At 33.5% G+C, this 22,572-nt stretch overlaps 1 pseudogene; it reads left to right on the plus strand.

Annotated features, from left to right (window-relative positions):
* Positions 1-22,572, plus strand: part of LOC113084494 (neogenin-like) — a 73,021-nt pseudogene that overhangs the window by 39,977 nt on the left and 10,472 nt on the right.

Below are 22,572 nucleotides of genomic sequence, written 5' to 3' on the forward strand. Positions count from 1 at the left end.
TCTGCGTATGATCCCTTTACACACTAGGGTTGTATTACTGCATTTACTGATCTACAGTCTGCATCCAAACACATTCAAGGTCAGCAGCCAGCATCTAGTGGATTAGATTAATAAATCTACTATCGATAAAATACTATCGATCATATTAAGATTAAGAGTTAACCACTTACCCTGTGTATTAAACTTGAAAATAACATACATTTTTATTAGCTTTTTTTTTGTTGCATATTTACATTTATTTCATTTTTTACTTCGTGCTTTTGTTTTCTTAAATATTTATTTTTACTTTTCATTTATTTGTGTTTCAGTTCCGGTAATTTTATCATTTGCACTTAGTACAAGGCAACATTTATAAAGTATAATATTTTTATTTAAAGTTTAAGTTTGCACCACTTTCCTTTGTGCACATGAATTGGTTGTTTTATTTAATTTGTTTATTTATTTATATTGTATTATATCTGTATATCTGATATGGTTTAAAATGTAGTAGAACATTTTTTATTTATAAGAAATACACCAGAAATGTATATATACACCCCTTTCTTTTGTGCTTATGCATATATTTATAATTTGGGATAGTTTAAGGTAAAAGTAACAAGAAGACTGCCCTTCACATCTGTGAGTCAGATCAGAGGATTGTGTAGGTGGTGTATTTAGGAAGCCTGTTTTCTGACAGTCGCTGTCCTAATAAGATTGGGGATAAAGCTCCATCCCTGCTGCGGCTCATGCAAAATTAATGATGTTTTTCTTTCTTTTATACATTTTATTGTGAAACACAATTTAGGAATTATAGACGGAAAGTGCTTTAAGAAAGGAAATCCTGTTTCTTTTGTAAATGGTAAAAATATATGTAAATATATGTTTGTATATATTAAGTATATAAAAATACTTACATATAGTTTTTTATTTTTAATTACAATTCTAATATATTACCTGAATATTAACAAACATTTTAGTAGTAATTGCATTAATCTGGTTATGTAGCCTTTAGGTATAACAGAATATTTAACATTTATAAGAAAAATATTAGAAATTTATATATTCACCCCATATATATATGTATGCATATGTATATATATATATATATATATATATATATATATATATATATATATATATATATATATATATATATATATATATATATATAATATTATTATTATATACAATTTATTACATTATTCCCAATTTATATATATATATATGTGTGTTTGTATATATATATGTGTGTGTGTGTGTGTGCATAATAAATATAAACAGTACACATACACATGTAATGTAAACAAAAACATTTATTTTGGATGTGATTAATCATTTTACAGCACAAATATATATATATACAACAAAATTAATTTTTTTGTTTTTTTGTTTTTGCACAAAAATAATAATACAAAAAGATCCTGTATGAAACGAGATGAAAATATTTTTGCAGCATCATTTAAGGTTCATATGGTGATCATGCCGTTTTAAATGCTGTGTATGAAGTGTTTGGACCAGAGTTTGCAGTCTTGACAGAATTGAATTGGGATTGATTGAGCTTCTGTTGTAATGCTTCGATCCCACCCACCGTAATTTGAAACGACGCGTTCCATAAAGATTGAATTGATCGTATTAAAAAGAGCTGAGCAGACTAATCATGACCTGTTTAAGCCGCTAACTCGCGTGCGTCTCTCACGGCTTCCTCCGATGAGGTTTGTTGTCAGTTCACGCTGGCGATTGAAAGCGGCTAAATGTCTAATTGCGGTTCTTTGCCGGTTGTCTGTGCAGGACTGATGATTGCTGACAGACTCCATTTACAGCGTAATTGCTTCTCTCATGGTCTTCGGGCGATGTAATGTATTCCTGATGCTGGATACATTCTAATAATGTCATATTACCCACAATGCCCAGTCCCTCAGAGGGGTAGACAGAGTCCATCACGGCTCACACAACATCTGTAGTCTGTGTGTGTGTGTGTGTGTGTGTGTGTGTGTGTGTGATACAAATCCTCCATTCAGAGTTTCATTTTTCCCTGTTGAGTTTGAGTCTTTACTCTGGTAAAAGCCCCTCTGTGAGTGAAGACAGACAGGAGACTGTGACTGAAATGATTTAAAATTAAACTTCACATAAAAATAGATGTTTCTATTATGTTTCAAACTTTTGAAGGACTAATATAGGATTTTTAAAGGCTCTTAAAGTTGCATTTTGAACTATTAAAATATGAGAAAACGATAATCCCTCACACTATCAACTTGCAAAACAATTAAAGAAATACTTTAATAGCAATGTTTCGATCGTATGATACAAGGTTGATGCCTGATGAAGATCATACGATCGAAACGTTGCTATTAAAGTATTTATTTTATTGTTTTGCAAGTTGATAGTGTGCGGGATTATCTTGTTTTCTCATATTTTGACTATATAAGTATTTTTTCCTACGCACGTATCTATGACCTACAGGCATGCGATGCTAAATGATCATAAATTATTAAAATAAAACATTTCTAAATGTTTAAGTCCATATTGAATATGTATGAAAAATATTGCGTATTTAATTGTGCATGCTTATTTCTTGTGTATTTTTTTTCTTTTCATTTAATATGCCTTTCCCATCATCTAAAGCGCACTTAAAGGTAGTCTTTAAAATAAAATACAAATTCAATAACACTGTTAAATGTTATGTTTACCAAATCTCAAATATATATGCAAGTAGAAATAAGTAAGCGTAAAATGAAATAAATGTTGCTATTTATTTATTAATTCCTCTAGAATTTATTTCGTGCTTTTAATTTAATTTTTTAATTTAAAAATGCTTTTTTTTTTTACCTTGTTAAGTACATTTTAAAAATGTTTAGAGGTCACTATGAATGTTGACTGCAATGGAATTGTGTGTAAAATCGTATGAATAAATAGCACCATACTGGTTTAGAATTACATTAGTGGAGATTTGTCATTGTGTGAATTAAGCTTTTCAGGTAGTACTATGCCAAGAATGAAGACCGAAAGCTTAAACCGTACAAATCTCATATGCTTAGAGGCCTTAGATTTCAGCAGGAGAAGCGGTGCTGAATAAGTCACATTCTTCGCCCTCTCCATTGTTTGTTTCTCTGGCATGTTGTTGTAAGTCTAATCTGAAGATTGTGGAATGGCTTGCAGGAACTGAATAAACAAATTCACCTCCTTATCAGCTCAGCCGCTCATTCATTACTGGCCAGGCATAAACACTGGTTTAGAGGGATTTCTGATAAATGCTTTCTAATGTGAGACCGGTTTCTCCATGTTTGGAATCATGTAAAGAGTGTCCGATATGAACAGATGGGCTCAGATACACAGCTGTAATTGTCTTATCTCACGTTTGAATCTCATGGATTAGAGCCGGAATGCTGTTTAGAGCTTTACAGAAGGCCAGCGGATCACGGAGGAATTCTTGGGAAGAATGCGAATGGCTTGCTTCACTGACAAGAGCACCTTTTGTCCTCACTGATGTGGATGAACCGGCCGGAGACGGAGCAGTTTTGTGTATTCCAGATGGGACGTATTTGTTGATGACCTCTTCTCAACACAGACATCAGCCTGGAGCATTTGCAAGGGGAAGATTGTAATATAAGTGTAATGTAAATCCAGTCAGGTGTTGCTCACAAACAGGCGCCAATGCTGGATGGATGGGCGTCAATTTTCAGCAAGCACTTCCTCTTTGTGCAGTACACTGATTTATGTTTTTGGTAATATCATGCATTCTACTTCGAAATCTCGCCCTCATGTTTCTGTTTATGACGTACAACGTCCTGGAATTGTTTGCATGTGCTTTAAACATTTATAGTAAGTTTATTACGTTTTTAATGGTTGGTCAGATTTAGCAAACAACAGTAAATTTAAACTGGCCTTTGAATGGAAGAATTCTGGGAAATGGCGGATAATAAATCCTAACATAAGGATCCTTCTGAAGTGTGTTAATGGTTATCCAGATGCTCTCAAAGATAACCTTTAAGAGAAGAACACTTGAGTGTATCTTTTTTTTTTTTTCCTGTATCCACCAGGGTTTCAAAAGTTAAAGTTTTAAAGATTTAATTTGAGTTTTAAATAAATCAGATGTTATCCAGTTTGTGGTTTTGTTTGGGACAATTATCACCAAATTAAGTGTTCATGGGTTGAATTTTGTGCTAATTTAAAGGACTTTTTTTTTTACCCAATCTCTTTCCCATAAATTTGCAGAACGGTAACATTTCGATGTTATTTTTAATTTAATAGATTAAATTAGATTTAATTGTTATAAGTTCTCTTTTCAATGTAATTTCTGTTAAAGTTTTAGAAATTGTTATTTTTATCTTACCATTTTCTTATATCTATATAGCTTTGTAAAAAAAAATTCAACTAAACATTTTCAACTGAAAATTATAATGTTGTTTTGGAAACTAAGTGAGAAAAAATAATTTATTTGAAATGTTTTATTTTTTTTTATTTAAAGTAACTCTTTTTTGTTTTTCTTTGGTTTTGAGTGAATAAACAATGTCTTAAGTGCAAAAAAAATATTTTAAAATCTACAAAGGAACATAATGTCTTAACTATTCCTTTAAAAACTAACTTTTTACCCATCATGCTCTGTTACCCTCCTCCAGTCTGGTGCATTAATGCTCTGCTAAAAGACAATTAACAAGGCTCTTTGTACTTTATAGACTCATCTTCTTTTTAATTTCTTTTTTAATTATCCGGCCACCGCCGCCTCAGGTCTCTCAGGGGCTCCCGTCGCAGCGTCATCTGACTTCTGTCATCTCATGCGTTTAACGAATCTCTCATTGGGTTTGGGGACCTGGTTTCTCTGAGCGGCGCCTGCTGTCTCATCACTGACTAACAGTGACTGGGAGATGCTAAATATAGCTGCGCTGGAGTGACGCTCCTGTGATCCTGCGGGAACGCAAGCTCTGAAACATTCATGTTCATTGATTCTTATGAAGGAATTCGTTTTTGATGTTCTCACAGTGTTGGAAGAAAACATTGTATGAATCGATTGTTCTTTTAATATTACATTTTTTAAGCTGGTAACAAAGTTCTCAAAAAGTTAGTTAAAAGCACGTCCGCAATAGAAAGCTAACGGTGTGAGCTTTTTTTATGGTAAAAGCTACATGATTTTTAAAATGACATAATTGTCTTGTAACAACTTTTAGTTAGTTATTCTGAAATGGCTTCCATTAATTTGCATGCTAAAGTCTAGAATAAACAATAGTTTATAATGAATAATAATGTTCTTAGATTAAGTTGTTCATAAAAATGACTTGTTTTCAGTGTTCTCTATAATGTCTAATAATGTTCAAACATTCTAATAATGTCTAATAATGTTCAAACATTCTAATAATGTCTAATAATGTTCAAACATTCTAATAATGTCTAATAATGTTCAAACATTCTAATAATGTTTAATAATGTTCAAACATTCTAAAACTTTCTAATAATGTCTAATAATGTTCAAACATGCAGAAAATGTTCAATCATGTTCAAACATTCTAAAACTTTCTAATAATGTTCAAACATTCTAGTAATGTTTAATAATGTTCAAACATTCTAATAATGTCTAATAATGTTCAAACATTCTAAAACTTTCTAATAATGTCTAATAATGTTCAAACATTCTAGTAATGTTTAATAATGTTCAAACATTCTAATAATGTTTAATAATGTCTAATAATGTTCAAACATTCTAATAATGTCTAATAATGTTCAAACATTCTAGTAATGTCTAATAATGTTCAAACATTCTAAAACTTTCTAATAATGTCTAATAATGTTCAAACATTCTAATAATGTTTAATAATGTTCAAACATTCTAATAATGTCTAATAATGTTCAAACATTCTAAAACTTTCTAATAATGTCTAATAATGTTCAAACATTCTAGTAATGTCCAATAATGTTCAAACATTCTAAAACTTTCTAATAATGTCTAATAATGTTCAAACATTCTAGTAATGTCTAATAATGTTCAAACATTCTAATAATGTCTAATAATGTTCAAACATTCTAGTAATGTCTAATAATGTTCAAACATTCTAAAACTTTCTAATAATGTCTAATAATGTTCAAACATTCTAGTAATGTTTAATAATGTTCAAACATTCTAATAATGTTTAATAATCTCTAATAATGTTCAAACATTCTAATAATGTTTAATAATGTTCAAACATTCTAAAACTTTCTAATAATGTCTAATAATGTTCAAACATTCTAGTAATGTTTAATAATGTTCAAACATTCTAATAATGTTTAATAATCTCTAATAATGTTCAAACATTCTAGTAATGTCTAATAATGTTCAAACATTCTAAAACATTCTAATAATGTCTAATAATGTTCAAACATTCTAATAATGTCTAATAATGTTCAAACATTCAGAAAATGTCTAATAATGTTCAAACATTCTAATAATGTCTAATAATGTTCAAACATTCTAATAATGTCTAATAATGTTCAAACATTCTAGTTATGTTTAATAATGTTCAAACATTCTAATAATGTTTAATAATGTTCAAACATTCTAAAACTTTCTAATAATGTCTAATAATGTTCAAACATTCTAATAATGTCTAATAATGTTCAAACATTCTAAAACTTTCTAATAATGTTCAAACATTCTAATAATGCCTAATAATGTTCAAACATTCTAGTAATGTCTAATAATGTTCAAACATTCTAATAATGCCTAATAATGTTCAAACATTCTAATAATGTCTAATAATGTTCAAACATTCTAATAATGCCTAATAATGTTCAAACATTCTAGTAATGTCTAATAATGTTCAAACATTCTAAAACTTTCTAATAATGTTCAAACATTCTAGTAATGTTTAAGAATGTTCAAACATTCTAATAATGTCTAATAATGTTCAAACATTCTAATAATGTCTAATAATGTTCAAATATTCTAATAATGTATAAACCCAGATTTTAAACTCAAGTAGAGTGAAATTGTGAAAATCTGTTCATACAAACATTAGTTCTGAAATGGTCAAATTCTTGTCAATTTCTAACAATATAAAATATTGTTATTTTTACACAAAATGTTTGTATTTATGCAATAATTTACAATTGGGGTTGGTAAGATTGAATTTAGAAAGGTGCATTTATTTGATCAAAATACTGTGAAAACAGTAATATTGTAAAATTTTCTATGTGGATATAAAGTCAAATTTAATTTATTACTGTGACGCACAGCTGGATTCTCACCATCATTACTCAGAAATCATTCTAAAATGCTGATTTGCTGCTCAAGAAACATGTATTATTATTACAAATAGATGTGCTACTTCATGTTTTTGTGGGAACCTTGATGCATTTTACATTTCAGGATTTTTTGATTAATAGAAAGTTTAAAAGAACAGCGTTTATTTGAAATAGAACACACAAAACAGATTTACTGCCACTTTTGTATACGTTTCTTTTTATAATGGCACCAACATTTGAATGGTAATGCATGATATTTAAAATTGCTACATTCATGTCTCAGTTTCTACAAGAATTCACATCAAGTTGACACCAGAATTCGCTCAGCCTTGGTCATTGCCACTGTGAGCTGCAGTTTGACACTTGGCTGTGTTGGAAGACACTTGTTGACGCGTGAGCAGGTGAATGTGGGAAGCTATCGTTCCAGGCCGGTTTACTCTCCGTTCTTAGTCAAACTCAGTAATTGGTGATATCTTTTCTTTCCCCTATAGCAGTGCATTTGTAATAAAGTGACGTGAGGTTTGGAGGTCTGACTGTGTTCAGCGGGACCCTGTCGACTCTTTATCCTTCCTCTTTGCTTTCTCTACTCTGTTGTGTGTGACTATTGATTATTCTTTCTTTCCATTCTCAGCTCATCTTAGATTAACTCTCTCTCTATCTTCCTGCCTCCGAATCATCGGGGAGGAACCGGAAACAGTGTTTGTTTTTCTCGAGAAACCTCAAGCGAAACACTCGGGGGAAGTTGCTTTCGGTGCATTCAAGCCATAAAGGAAAAGCTGCAGGAAATTAAATCCATACTGTATCCTGTTTTCGATTCCATCTCGATCCGGTATTACAGTGGTGTGCTTGAGGTGGCTGGTTTTAACACATCCTCATCTCCTCGTTTTCTCTCTCTGTGTTTTTTCCAGCCGTGAGCGTTTTGCTGTGATTGGCGGGGGAAGCCTGCAGATCGTCAACCTGACCGCAGAGGATGCTGGGATATATGCCTGCCAGACGGACAGCGGCAACATGACCAGCGAGATCCAGGCAGAGCTCACGGTGCACGGTACATTTCCCAAAAACATTCAGTTCAGCACAAACAGACTCACTAAGCAGCACTAAACCTCCCGTATGTAATTACTAGCAACACTGTTCAGGCTTTTGAGACTCACACGTGTCTAGACGGCATTTTCCTCTGCGGAGGAGGTACTTCAAAGCGTTGTTTTGTTTTTATTTATTCATTTTTTCTGTATTATTTTCATCTCTTGGCATAGGATTTATTTTTGGGGGGAGTCGGTGGGAATTTACAGCTCCGTCTAATGTGGAGTTTTGCATGGAAACACTTTTAAAAGCCTCTTCTCTCTAGATGTGAGTTAATGCATGCACAACTCAAACTCAGCTCTAATTTTGACTAAATGTGGCCACCTGAATAACCATAATTTCCTTTTTTTGACATGAGACAGGTACGTGTGAACAGGTAAATGCACTAACAGCCTGACAGTGGTCATTCATTCAAAAAGTGCTGCAGAAAACGCAGAGGAAATTACTGCACGGTGGGGCTTTAAAAAAGTCTGTAACGCCATTATAACATAATTGTAGCATTATGTTGAATGTGACAATTTACTTATAAAGGTTTTTGGTTTTTGAGGCCGAATGTGTGCGCACTAATGTACTTTGCTTGAATGCCCTTTTTAACATTTTAACTTTATGGCAAAGTTTTCTCAAGGTTTCAAGTGCTACATTTCTGATATTATTTTAAGTTTCGTCTCATTAAAAACTGTCAGGCTACTGAAAAATCTAGTTTCTGTAAGTTCATTGTATGATGTCATTATCCTAGATTAAAGGAATAGTTCACCCAAAATGTAAAATGCAAGGAGCTAGGAGAATACTTTTTGTGCACAAAGAAAAAAAATAATGACTTTATTCAATAATCTGTCTCCTCCGTGTCACCCTGGTGCTATTTTGGAGAGAATGAGCATGAACTGTTCTGTGTCTGCTGCGCCACACGTTTTCTGTTGTTTACACTTTGATCTGAAAGAAAACATCCGTTCTGCATTGTTTACATTCAGTTTTTTGTTTAGTTTTAATTGTAAAATTACAGTTTAACCCCTGATGTAATACGGACTATTTTAACGATGTGTAGTACCCTTGCTGTCTATCTGAATTCATCAGAAATATCTTAACTTGTGCTCTGAAGATGAACGTAGGTCTCACAGGTTTGGAAAGACATGAGGGTGAGTAATTAATGACTAATGATTAATGAGTTTTCATTTTTGGGTGAACTTTAGGTCTCTTAAACTATTTAATTAAATCACTTATCCTCCCCCAAATGATCACAAACATTGCAGAACACATCTGAATTAAAAATGCATTTGTAAAAGATTGTGATTTTTTTTTCGGTCAGTGTTTTGTTGCTCTGCCAGTAGGGAACAGTAAGATAGCGGCTCGAACACGGTTTAGAACGCAGTGAGCGATCCAGTCATTTCTATAGATCAGTGGTTTGGACTCAATGTGACGGCACCCATTCACTGCAGAGGATCCACTGATCAGCGAGTGATGCAATGCTACATTTCTCTACATTTTGCCATAAACCTGGCAAATCTAGTTTCAAAATGTGTGTAAAACTTTGTAATCCATTTTCTGGCGAACTGATAAAAACTCACGCAGGCTGACTCGTGGAAGTTGCGTAATGCCAGTCAGTCAGATCGGAGCTTGCAGTTTTGGGGGATTTTTGTGTGCAGCATGTGGTCGTGCCGCCTGAAGCCCAGACTAACTTTGATCTGACTCTTGAAATTGAGCCATACCGTAATTGGATTTTCTAATTAGATGTATTTTTTCTTGTGAGACATGGATGCTTGCGGTGATGCAAGAGATTTCAGTGCAATATAAAATCAAGAGCAAAGTAAGATAAAGCGGATAGCGGTGGGCAGTGTGTTCATGATCTCTTCACCCTCCTGACCCAAGCTGTTATTTTCACTCCCTCCTGCTGCGTTCAGCCCATCCAGATGCATTCGGATGGCTTTTCCAGTAGCTTTTTCACCTCTCTGGCAGGTACTGACGCACGTATGGATGGGTTTGTTACAGAGCTCAGGAAGTTGAATCTCCCGTGGGGAGTCAGGAAATCTGATTTAGCGTCTGATGGGTAAAAATAACCCGCTTTGTGTCAGATGGTAGCACAAACACACCTAGCGTAGAGGCCGTTTAGGTGTGTAAAGTTGAAAAACACGTACGCAGGTGCTTATTTGAGCATTTTTATAGTTCCTGTACGTCTGTGCAACCGCGTTAACCACCTACTTAAGGAAAATTCCAGGTTAGCAATGCGTCAAACTCTATAGACAGGTAAAATATGTTATAAAAGTCTTTTCTAGGTGAATAAACTTCCAGTTTTCTGCGGTAATCAACAGCATGTCACAGTAGATCTTAACTTGCACTGAGACGAACTCACTCACTTCATATTTTTAGCTCTCTTTCATGCCTGCTTGTGCTGCTTTCATTGATGTGATTAATTTATGATGTGCTTTCAATGCCAATTAGTTTTTTCCTCTTCCGAAAGAGAGATTTCTTGCATTTTATCTGTCATTATCTGTGCTTCTCTTGCAAGACTTTGGCTGACTTTGGATGTATAAATAACTCTGTGGTGTTTTTAAGAGGTTTTCTGGGAGATGAGGGCCGTGATAGATTTATAGTGACCGTTTCTTCATACTGTGAAACACTGAGATGGGTTATTAAATGCTGGCATGTTAATCTCTTAATATCTGCATGTGAAGTGACTCATAACTCTTGTGCTGCAGATATTTTGAGAGCCGGGGTTCACATGCTGGGATTTTACGCGGATTCCCTCTCAGATTAGCAGGATTGTAAAGAGCCGTGTAAAACACTGTTAAGACTGGCTTGGGTCTGGCTTTAAAAGTCACTCTTAAAATGAAAGGATGTGTTCTGAAAATCTGTTATCGTATTATTACTCTCACATCCACTTGCTTCAGGAGTCTTGTATATAGTTAAGTACGTTTACTTTTTGACGTTACTTTTGTACATTACGTTTATATTTTTTATATATAATTTATTGTCTCCCAATTAAATGCAAAAAACATTCTATCATTTGCAAATTGATTTAAGGTGTTTTTAGCACCACAAAAAAAAAAAAAAAAAAAATATATATATATATATATATATATATACACTTAAAAATAAAGTAATATATATGTACATATACATAAATTATATCTTCTTTTATTATTATAATATTTTATATTAGTTCTGTTATGAGTAGAAAATGTTTTTGTCTCTGATGCTCACCAAGGCTGCATTTACTTGACTAAAAATACAATAAAAACAGTAAAATTGTGAAATATTATTCTAATTTAAAATAACTGTTGCCTATTGGAATATATTGCAAACTGTAATTTATTCCTGTGATGTAAAGCTGAATTTTCAGCATCATTACTCAGTCTTCAGTGCCACATGAACCTTTCAGAAATCATTCTAAAATGATGGATTTGCTGATCAAGAAACATTTATTATTATTACTATCACTGCTGCTTCATATTTTTGTGGAAACTGGTGTTTTTTGTGTTTAACATATGTTGAAATATATTATATTACAATCTCAGAATTATGGAAATCAGATCAAAAAGCGTTGTGAATATTTCAGTGTATACTTCAGATCTATGTGTTTCAGTTTAGTGCTTGTGTCAATCCTGCACACTTCAGAGTTAAATACGGAGAATGTCATGTGACAATGTGGCCACAAACGCAATTCCTTCAGGCGCACAGCTCTCCAGAGTTTAGCTCCATCTCACATCTGCTGGGAAGTCTCTAGTGATCCTGAAGAGCTTGATTAGCTGGATCAGGTTTGTTTGATTAGGCTTGGAGCTAAACTGTGCAGAGCTGTGGCCCTCCAGGAATCAGTTTGAGACCATTGATGTGGCATAGTAATGTTATTGGCATACTTTTTTCACATAGGCCTATAACTTGTTTTTAAAAGCATTAGATGGTTTTCAGTATGTGCTTCGCAGTAAACAAGTATTCCATTGAGAGCACAGCCGGTGTGAACCCAGTCCTGCAGGAGTCTGAGGGTCAGAAGATCGAACTCAGGTTCATCCAAACAACAAAACTCTTGTCTGAAAACAGCATTATTCACCAAGGCTGATGCAGGAGAGAAACAACTGTGTGTTTTTGCGCTTTAGAGAATTGAGATCACACCACAAACAGTGAGTGCCAGAGATCGTTAGCGGAGCAGAGTTCAAGGAAACGAATCTTCCTCTGTTTCTCCCCCTCAAACTGACAGCAGATGGAGCGCTGTTGATTTTCTGTCTCTTGTTGATATTAGAAGGTAAAGCTGGGCGTGAAAAATACAGAATCAATCATCCTTGACGCACTTTTGGCAGCCGCTGATAAGAAAACTACCTCTGGATCTGAAACTCTTTTTATATTTCGCGACTCTGTATTCTTGCTCTGTTCTTCCCGACTGAACGTGCTTCATTACCTGCACGACTTATAAACATCAGGAGAGGATGCAAACTAGCTTGTTCCCTGATGAATGCGGTTTCCAAAGAAACTGTGATTTAGAGGAAACTCAGTTTTACTGCCGCTGCCAGTCCCACCATAGCCACGTCTGTCACACGAATCCCTGCGATGGGATGTTGCACTTTTATTTTGTAATGCACCCGGTGACCTCTTCTCTAGTTCATACCTGCATTCATTCATTCTCTTCTTCTAGTTCCCCCACGGTTCTTGACGAGACCCTCCAACACTTACGCCCAGGAGTCCATGGACATCATCTTTGAGTGTGACGTCACCGGCTCGCCGCCGCCCACCGTCAAATGGATGAAGGATGGAGACACGGTCATTCCCAGCGATTATTTCAGGATAGTGGTATGTTAGACACTCTTGATGATGCACATTTATGCATGTTTATATACAGTAAACTATTTTTACCATTCATTCCTCTTTTTAAATGTCTTTGTTTATTTTATTTACTGGTGAATCTTTTATTTCTTTTTTAAACAAAGGGGTCAGTGAAATAAAGTGCTTAAAATCTGGATGATAGTTTTTGTTCCTTTTTATTTTTATTTATTTTTTTTTTTTCACAGCTGTGTAATCGTTACCAACCATTTCTAATCCTTTATTTTATTGTATTTTCTTTTTTCTTTTTTGCAACCTTTTTTTCTTTTTTCCACCCTGTTATCAACCATTGTTTTAAAACCTGATGTGTTGTAATATTTTATCTTTTATTTTCTCTTTTATATTTTAAATTTTTCAATACGTTTTTTTCAGTCCTTGTTTAAAATCCGGATTATTGGCTATTTTTTCTATTTTATTTGTGTTTTATACCTTCCCATTTTTCAGTCTTGTTACTGACACTTTTACCTGTACGAATACAGTTTAAAGTAATGATTTTTATTTATTTTATTTTTATTTTTTGCAATTGTCAGTCCTGTTACCAACGCTTTTAACTGTATGTTTTAAAACCTGATTTTAATTAAATGATGTTTTTCAGTCCTGTTACTTACACTTTTTACTGGTTGAATACAGTTTTAAGTAATGATTTGGTTTATTGATGTTTTTCAGTCCAGTTACTTAAACTTTTTAATGGTTGAATACAGTTTTAAGTAATGATTTGGTTTATTGATGTTTTTCAGTCCAGTTACTTACACTTTTTACTGGTTGAATACAGTTTTAAGTAATGATTTGCTTGATGTTTTTCAGTCCCGTTACTTACACTTTTTACTGGTTGAATACAGTTTTAAGTAATGATTTGGTTGATGTTTTTCAGTCCAGTTACTTAAACTTTTTAATGGTTGAATACAGTTTTAAGTAATGATTTGGTTTATTGATGTTTTTCAGTCCTGTTACTTACACTTTTTACTGGTTGAATACAGTTTTAAGTAATGATTTGGTTTATTGATGTTTTTCAGTCCTGTTACTTACACTTTTTACTGGTTGAATACAGTTTTAAGTAATGATTTGGTTGGTTGATGTTTTTCAGTCCTGTTACTTACACTTTTTACTGGTTGAATACAGTTTTAAGTAATGATTTGGTTGATGTTTTTCAGTCCCGTTACTTACACTTTTTACTGGTTGAATACAGTTTTAAGTAATGATTTGCTTGATGTTTTTCAGTCCAGTTACTTACACTTTTTACTGGTTGAATACAGTTTTAAGTAATGATTTGGTTGATTGATGTTTTTCAGTCCTGTTACTTACACTTTTTACTGGTTGAATACAGTTTTAAGTAATGATTTGCTTGATGTTTTTCAGTCCCGTTACTTACACTTTTTAATGGTTGAATACAGTTTTAAGTAATGATTTGGTTGATTGATGTTTTTCAGTCCTGTTACTTACACTTTTTACTGGTTGAATACAGTTTTAAGTAATGATTTGGTTGATTGATGTTTTTCAGTCCTGTTTCTTAAACTTTTTACTGGTTGAATACAGTTTTAAGTAGGTTTTTTGTGCAATATTTTCAGTCCTGTTATAAACATATACAACTGTGTGAAATTAACTGTAATAAATCAATGAAATCATTTTTAAGTAATGATTTTATTGATCGATTGATTGATGCTTTTCAGTTCTGTTACTGATGCATTTAACTATATGAATACAGTTTTAAGTAATGATTTTTATTTTTTTGCCATTTTTCAGTCCTGTTATTGACATATATAACTGTATGAAATCAATGAAATAGTTTTTAAGTAATGATTTAATTAAATTGGTTGATGTTTTTCAGTCCTGTTAATTACATTTTTAAATATATGGATAAAGTTTTAAAACCCATGACATCTAAAATCTTTTAAATCCCGTAATTCTTTATCCAGGAAAATTGTCATATTTAGCCGTCTTGTTTTTTCACAATAATAAGAGCGTTAGTGTTGTTAATTCTTACGCAATGCTCTGTTTTGTTGTTTGTGTCCCCACAGAAGCAGCATGACCTGCAGGTTTTGGGTTTAGTAAAATCAGATGAAGGTTTTTATCAATGTTTAGCGGAGAATGACGCCGGGAACGTCCAGGCAAGCGCTCAGCTGATCATACTGGATTTAGGTAAACTCCCTCTCCATATATTTGCATTTCTGTGTGTGTTTATGCAAAAATACTCGTCTTAAATGAAGAAACTTCATTTAACGTGTGCAGGATAGCTCAGTTCGGCTCCAGAGCCAAATCCCTCAGATCTCGAGTGTTTATTCTAGTTCGGTGATGGGCTAAAGACTTGCCAAGACTCACCGATTGATCTTTTGACAGGAATTAAACACAGCTATCATTATCACAGGATGGGTCGTGGCAGTCCGTCAGTGATGTTTTCTGGGGATGAGTCCAAACGCTTTGTGGCTTTAATGTTATTATGATTGTTTTTCAGCGTGTCATAAGCGTGAGATCCACATATTCACATTTTCTGCTGCTAACTCGTTGTGAGGCTGTTGTGGGAGGTTGTGTTACTACAGTATGCATCCTCTTAAGACATTCTAGACGTTTTTTACAGCACAGTTTAGTCTATTTTTGTTTTTCTGTAGCTCGTCTCTCTCTCTCAGGTTTCACACGCATGCATTCGTACTCACGTTTCCTCACACTGATTGAAGGCTTGAACACATGTTCTCACACGTCAGGCAGAGGCGCAAATGACGCTGCATTGATTGGATGGCTGGTGTGAGATCTGTTTCGCACCTGGCGCGGGTGCGAGTCTCCAGCGAATGCTGAATGTTTAATTAACCGTGCTGCTTTATTAGAAAAGTGTGCATACTTTTCATTTTCACGTGCGCTGCGTTGCATTAGCACCTCTCGACGGAGACCCGAATTACGTGTGCAGAGCTCTGGATGTCATTTAATAATCTGGTTTCCTCCAGCGGATGCATTAAGGAGGTTTTGTCTGCAAACAGTGACTTGAACTCTCCCGCTGAACGGGACTTGCGTTAATTACTGATCGGATTCCAGTGCGGATGAAGTGGATGTAAGCCCTCATGGGAAGTTTCCAGAACTGATTTTGACCTATTTCACATGTCAGCATGCACAGGAACCTTTTTTTTTTTTTTTTATGCTGGTGCAAAAAAAACTTAAAATGGAAGAGCAAAGGATTTGTGTTAGGTGTGTGCCTCAGAGAATGTTTGGTTGTGCTAAATCTGTATTTTTTTATTTTATTGATCCATCAACAGTACATGAAAAATGAATGGACTAGTTTTGAAATAAATATCATCCAATGGAGCAAGTTTGGGGTGGGGTTATCTGTTTTGCCAACCAATGACAGACCTTGTAATTTTTCCTCTTTTAATTACAACGTTGTAAAGACATTTTCTTAATAGGCTTGAATGTGGTTATTAAACATTATTATATTTTTCTAAAAAATATAATATATATATTATTATATATATAAAATATATTATATAAAAATCTAATATATATATATTATATAATATATATATTATTATTTGTTAAAGTATGAATAATCTGTTAACCTTTCATTTAAAATGAACTAATATTTATTATATTATTTATTATAATTTAATATTAATGGTTTTTAATTTTTAATACATATTTCAACAACAATAATTTGAATAATGTTTTACATTTCTTTTATTAATTTAAATTTAGTGTAGTATTGTTCATTTTATTTATAACTTTTTCATTTATGTTTCTTTTTCAAGTTCCCGACAGGAAGAAAGAAGAGGAAATAAAATTATGATCAGTAAAAAGAGACCCTTAATTTTAAATTCAGTATCTTAATATGTAATGTAATTTACTATTAATATTATTTTATTGAATTACTATTTCAGCTAATATTTAACTAATAATATTGCTAAAAAATTATTTTATTTTAATGTGCTATTTCTAATTTCATTTATTAATAGTTGTAGTCGTAGTACTTCCCAACAGTAGTCCTTTTCTTTAGAGAGATTGTGTTGTTTTCCCTCAGCACCACTTTATAATGGCAGGGAGGAGGAGAAGAGGAAAAGAAATCCTGATAATGAAAAGAATCGGTCAGCAAGGACGATCTGTTGCGTTGGAGTTTAGTGTAGAGTTTAGCACTTGTTGACAGCTGATTTCAGTGATTGAAGCGTCACTCTCAATTACTAATTATGTTTCTGTTGTAGTTTGTGTTGGAAAAGTCTCTTTGCTCTTCGTTTAATCTCTTTGTTGTTTAGTAGTAAAGATGGAGTTGGTCCAGTGAACCGTTGTGGCCTCTCGTCTTGGTTTCTGATGTGCTCGAGTGTCTCTCGCTGCATGACATCTTTATTTCCTCTGCACATTTGCTCTCAACCTCTCCAATTACACAAGAGCTTTGTTTTGATTCATGAAATAATCCACTTCAGGACACTTGGAAATCAGTCGTGGCCCTTCTGTTGATTCTCCTGCTGTGTATGCACACGACCCTTCACAAGTCATTTGCATTAGAGGTTTCTTCGTTAGGCTCTCAGAGAAGAAACATAAAGGGTTAATTCATCTCAAAATTAAATCATTCTGACTCTTGTTGTTATTGTTTGTATATTTGTTTGTTGTAAACATGTAAACTAAAATAAAATACAATTATAATACAAAAATATCATAAATATAACATTTTTATTATTGTCAATATGATTGTTGTTTATAATAGCAAGCTTAAAATAAAATAAACCAAATCATGCTAAATTAATAATTTTATTAGTAATATTAATGTGTTAAATATTAAAACATTCATTAAAATTTCCCAAACAAGATGTATATCTCATGATGTTTGAGTTTATGATGGCAGAATTTAATCTGTGATAAAATTCATGAATTCAGAGGAACGGACACCTGTCACACACTGAGTGTTAGATGGAGTGTGAATGCTGCTTTCACGAGCTTCCATGCTACAACACTTTTTTTCCCCCTCAGGCTTTCATTCCTCCATTACAGTACACACCGAGCACAGTGCCAGCACATGATCGCTCTCGTTCCAGCTGTAATTATGACTCTGACTGTAATGAGATCTGCTAGCATGCTGCGGATTACATTCTGTTAAACATGTTAATGTCATACATTACGCTGAGCTTGATGGTAGGGGTGGGCGTTTTGACAGAAATCCTCTCAATATCACAAGATATAGTCAGTTTTGCTGAAAATCAAGGGAAAAAACAATTAAAACCATGTGGTAATGCATTTTATTTAAATAAATCAAGTAAATAAAACACTTTGCAAATGGAAGGTACTTAATTTCTTTGATAATTGTTTTTACATATGAACCATGAAATCATATTTGCATTATTTGCATCTTTTCCCTTTCCTTTTCTGTGATAAACCCATCATATATATATATATATATATATATATATATATATATATATATATATATATATATATATATATATATATATATATATATATATATATATATGTTAGGGCTTGGTAAAAAAATATCGCTAACTATATATTAACCGATTCTCATTTTTACGGAGCGATATTGTTTCTTAAATCCCAAGAATCTAAGGTCTAGCCTGTTTTCAGGTAATGAACGGAACTTTGAAGGGCACTTCCCATCCAACATATCACAATAAGCATCGTGCTTTAGTACTTTTATTATGAATCTAAAGCTGCGTTTCCACAGCAGGAACTTTACTCAGGAATTAGGGACTTTGGGCTGTTACTCTGTGTGTTTCCACCGCAGGAACCAGGAACTAAATAAAGTTCCGGGTAAAAAAATGCCCCTCAGAAAGTCCCTGCTGGCGAGGTGGTACTTTTTCAAAGTTCCTGGAACTTTCGGGGGCGGGACTTGAGCACTAAACATCCTGATTGGTTGAGCTCACGCAGCATTGGTTGAGTTCAAACACCATTTATTCGCATCATTTTCAAAATATTACTTTTATTGTGTCATGAAATGTAATTTTAAAAGTATCTCATCCGAGAATAGTTGTTTTAAACTCAAATCTGTGGTTTATTTATAAAGACAGCGCCTATTTAAAAATGTGTTTGGCTGAAATCACCTCGGCTAGACCATCTGATGTGTGCCGCTAGCTCTGATGTCTCTTTAGTGGCTAAACATAACATATAATTTGTCTAATCTAACAGGTTAACTTTGGTCTGAATTCAATTTATCTAGATGTTAAAATGAAAATAAAAAGAGGCAATTTATATAATAATTTGTTTCATTGTAATGGCTGTATTTATACACATATCCCTGAACTAAGTACATTTCTGCAGCTCATTCATTTTGTTTAAATGAAAACGAAAGGAGTTAGTGGTATTTTATATCCTATTTCGTTTTATTGTAAATATACAGAGAGGAAGATTGCAGTAGCCAAGACGAGCTGACTGAAGTTATCAAGTACGCTGCTGTTTGCAAAATTACCAGATTTGCATAATCGCGGACATCACACTCCTGAGTCGAATGAGCAAAGTCTGTACTACCGAGGATGCACGTCCAAAATCAGCGTACTTTGTATTGAGAAACGCGCGCAGACCTACGTCACCAGACATTTGCCTAATCTTCCCGGTACTTTACACCGCGGTGGAAACACAGAAAGCTACAGGTCTGGGGGCAATAAATTGTTCCTGGGGAAAAAAGTTCCTGGTAAAATTGTTCCGGGTAATTTCGGTGGAAATGCGGCAAAAGTCTCAGATTTCGAAATGTATTGTAATATTCAAACAATAAATGTTTAATGTTAAGTGGCAGAATACTGTAACACCTCAGTTCAACAGACACAATAAATGTGATCATCCCCTCCACATAAATACCAGTTTCAGCACACAATAAACATAACTAAATACACCTTAGTTTACTCTATTGCAACCACAATTGATTCTGAGGAACTACAGTACATTGTTCGGTGGAAGAATAATGTTTTTATTAATATCATTACATTTTATTTAGTCTGTTTTATTTTGTGAAACCATACGGTGATATGGAATAACCTTTTTGTAAAAGCAATAAGCCCTGTGAAGCCGTGGTTTATAACAGCTAAGGGGGTTTTAGCTGTTATATATTCACTGTAAACCACAGCTTCTTGGCCTAATATAAGCCTAATAAAAACAAGAATGCATATATATATATATATATATATATATATATATATATATATATATATATATATATATATATATATATATATATATATACACATAAATGCATTAAAATCCTAATTTTAATAGCACTAATTTTATTAATTACTATTATTCTTTAAATTATTAATTTTATTGTCGGTCAGTATCACTAACTAACTGATCCTGTCACAAAAAAACAGGTTTTATTTTTTACATTTGTTTTGTTAAAGTTTTTTATCAGTTTTAAGTTCATTCTTTAATTAAAATGTTAATTAACATTTTAATATCATTAATTTTATTATTATGTTGGCTTGGCAACAAGCCAACATACTGTTATGCTATTTAAACTTCTTCTTCTTCTTTTTCTTATTATTATTTTTCTGACAGAAATTCTGAACGCTACTCCTCCTAGGGCTTTAAAGCCACAAGCCCCAAACTCGGCAGACACCTGCGGGATAGAGCGGTGCTGGTTGCTATATCTTTTCAGACGGATCAGACTTAAAGTTTTTTTTTTATTAATTTTTAAATGTCAAAATACATTACCCATAGACTTCCATTGTCTGAGAAAAATCGCGCCCCTACTGGTTGCAATACCCGGAGTTTTGTTTACTTTCACTTTTACATTGGTTAAAAATACAAGTAAATAATACAATTTCCCTCAAACTGACAAGCTAAACCAACATATCTGATTACAGGGGTCAGGGCTCATTAATAATTTATTTCTGGGCAGAGACCAGTCAGACGAGAGAAGAATCACGGCTGGTCAGCTGCTGGAGGCATTGTCTCTTAGAGCTCACAACGAGCGAATTTATTCTTATTTAAGACCTTTTAAAACGGCGATTGCACGCAATCCACACGTTAGAGCACACCAAGAGCTAAATTCAGATGTTTCTGAACTGTTTAAAGTAATAACATGATATATTCGCGGCAGCCAACTGCCCGCGAGCTAGCGATGTATTTCTCTGAACACTTGAAGTGCACAGAGAAATTACAGCCTTTCACATTAAAACACTGCAGCGAAACGGCACAAAACAATTAGAAGAATATATTATACACATGAAAATGAGTGTTTATATGTGCTTGTGAGATTTATCTGTCAGGCTGAACATCGCAGCGATTGCTCAGCGTTGCATAACATGGTAAAGCAGGGAGCTACACTGAGACCAAAAGGGTCGCATGCATCACTGATTATTTTTGTACCTACTTATGTGTTATGCTATGATTTAATTTGACCATTTATTAAAACAGAAATGTGTATTTTAAGAATACGTTTTATAACGTAAATTATGTCTCTGGCCAAAGAACAGAGAGAAAGAGAGAGAGAAATGAGCGCTTCCAAAAATAATATCACAGCGAATTGCACGAATCCACCCATTAGAACACAACAAGAGCAGAATTCAGGTGTTTTTGAACTGTTTATGTGTGCAAAATGAAATATAATTTGACAGCGTGATACAGCTTATGAATACTGGAAGGAAAAAAAGTCACGACAGCCTTTTAACTCTGGAGTCTATTAACGCATATACGCGTTTTGAGTCATTTTCTCCTGATAACCCCGAAATTTACTTAAATTAAACTTTCAGTTTTAATCGAGCAATACATCAATCGAATCTGTAAAGGGTCTACTTTTTTTTGGATACAAACATAACAACAAAACTTTGTGCACTTATAAAATAAATATAACAAACAAGGTGCAGCCTTGGTCTGCGCTGATCTTCATTTACAAACACGTCATTAAAATGAACTGTAACTCCATGAATATTCAACGAAGAGACATGAGAGATATATCTATAGAAAGCTTGACATGTCTACTTTTAAACAAAACAAGTGCTGCCAAACAAATATTCTGTGATAAAGTAATCCATATCAAAACAACGCGATGTCCATTTTTCACGTCTAATGTGTATGGAAGGCCAAGAGGGTCAAATAGACGTGAATTTTAACGTGTCTCTGTAAAGGGTCTACTTTTTTTGGATACAAACATAATAACAACAAAACTTTGGGCACTTATAAAATAAAGATAACAAACAAGGTGTGCTGTCTGCAGCCTTGGTCTGCGCTGATCTTCATTTACAAACGACATTAAAATGAACTGTAACTCCATGAATACTCAACGAAGAGACATGAGAGATATATCTATAGAAAACTTGACATGTCTACTTTTAAACCAAACAAGTGCTCCCGAACAAATATTCTGTGATAAAGTAATCCATATCAAAACAACGCAATGTCCTTTTTTCACGTCTAATGTGTATGGAAGGCCAAGAGGGTCAAATATACGTGAAAAATCAGCGGGTATTTAACGTGTATTTCACGTGTTAAATACACATGAAGTAAACGTTAAAAATCAGTTTGAAGAGGTCAATGTCATTGGCTGCTGAGGACTTGGGTCAAACCACTTCTGTGAGCTTAGAGGGC

This window comes from Carassius auratus, unplaced genomic scaffold (assembly GCF_003368295.1).
Source record: "Carassius auratus strain Wakin unplaced genomic scaffold, ASM336829v1 scaf_tig00040146, whole genome shotgun sequence".
In the NCBI taxonomy this organism is placed as follows: Eukaryota; Metazoa; Chordata; class Actinopteri; order Cypriniformes; family Cyprinidae; genus Carassius; species Carassius auratus.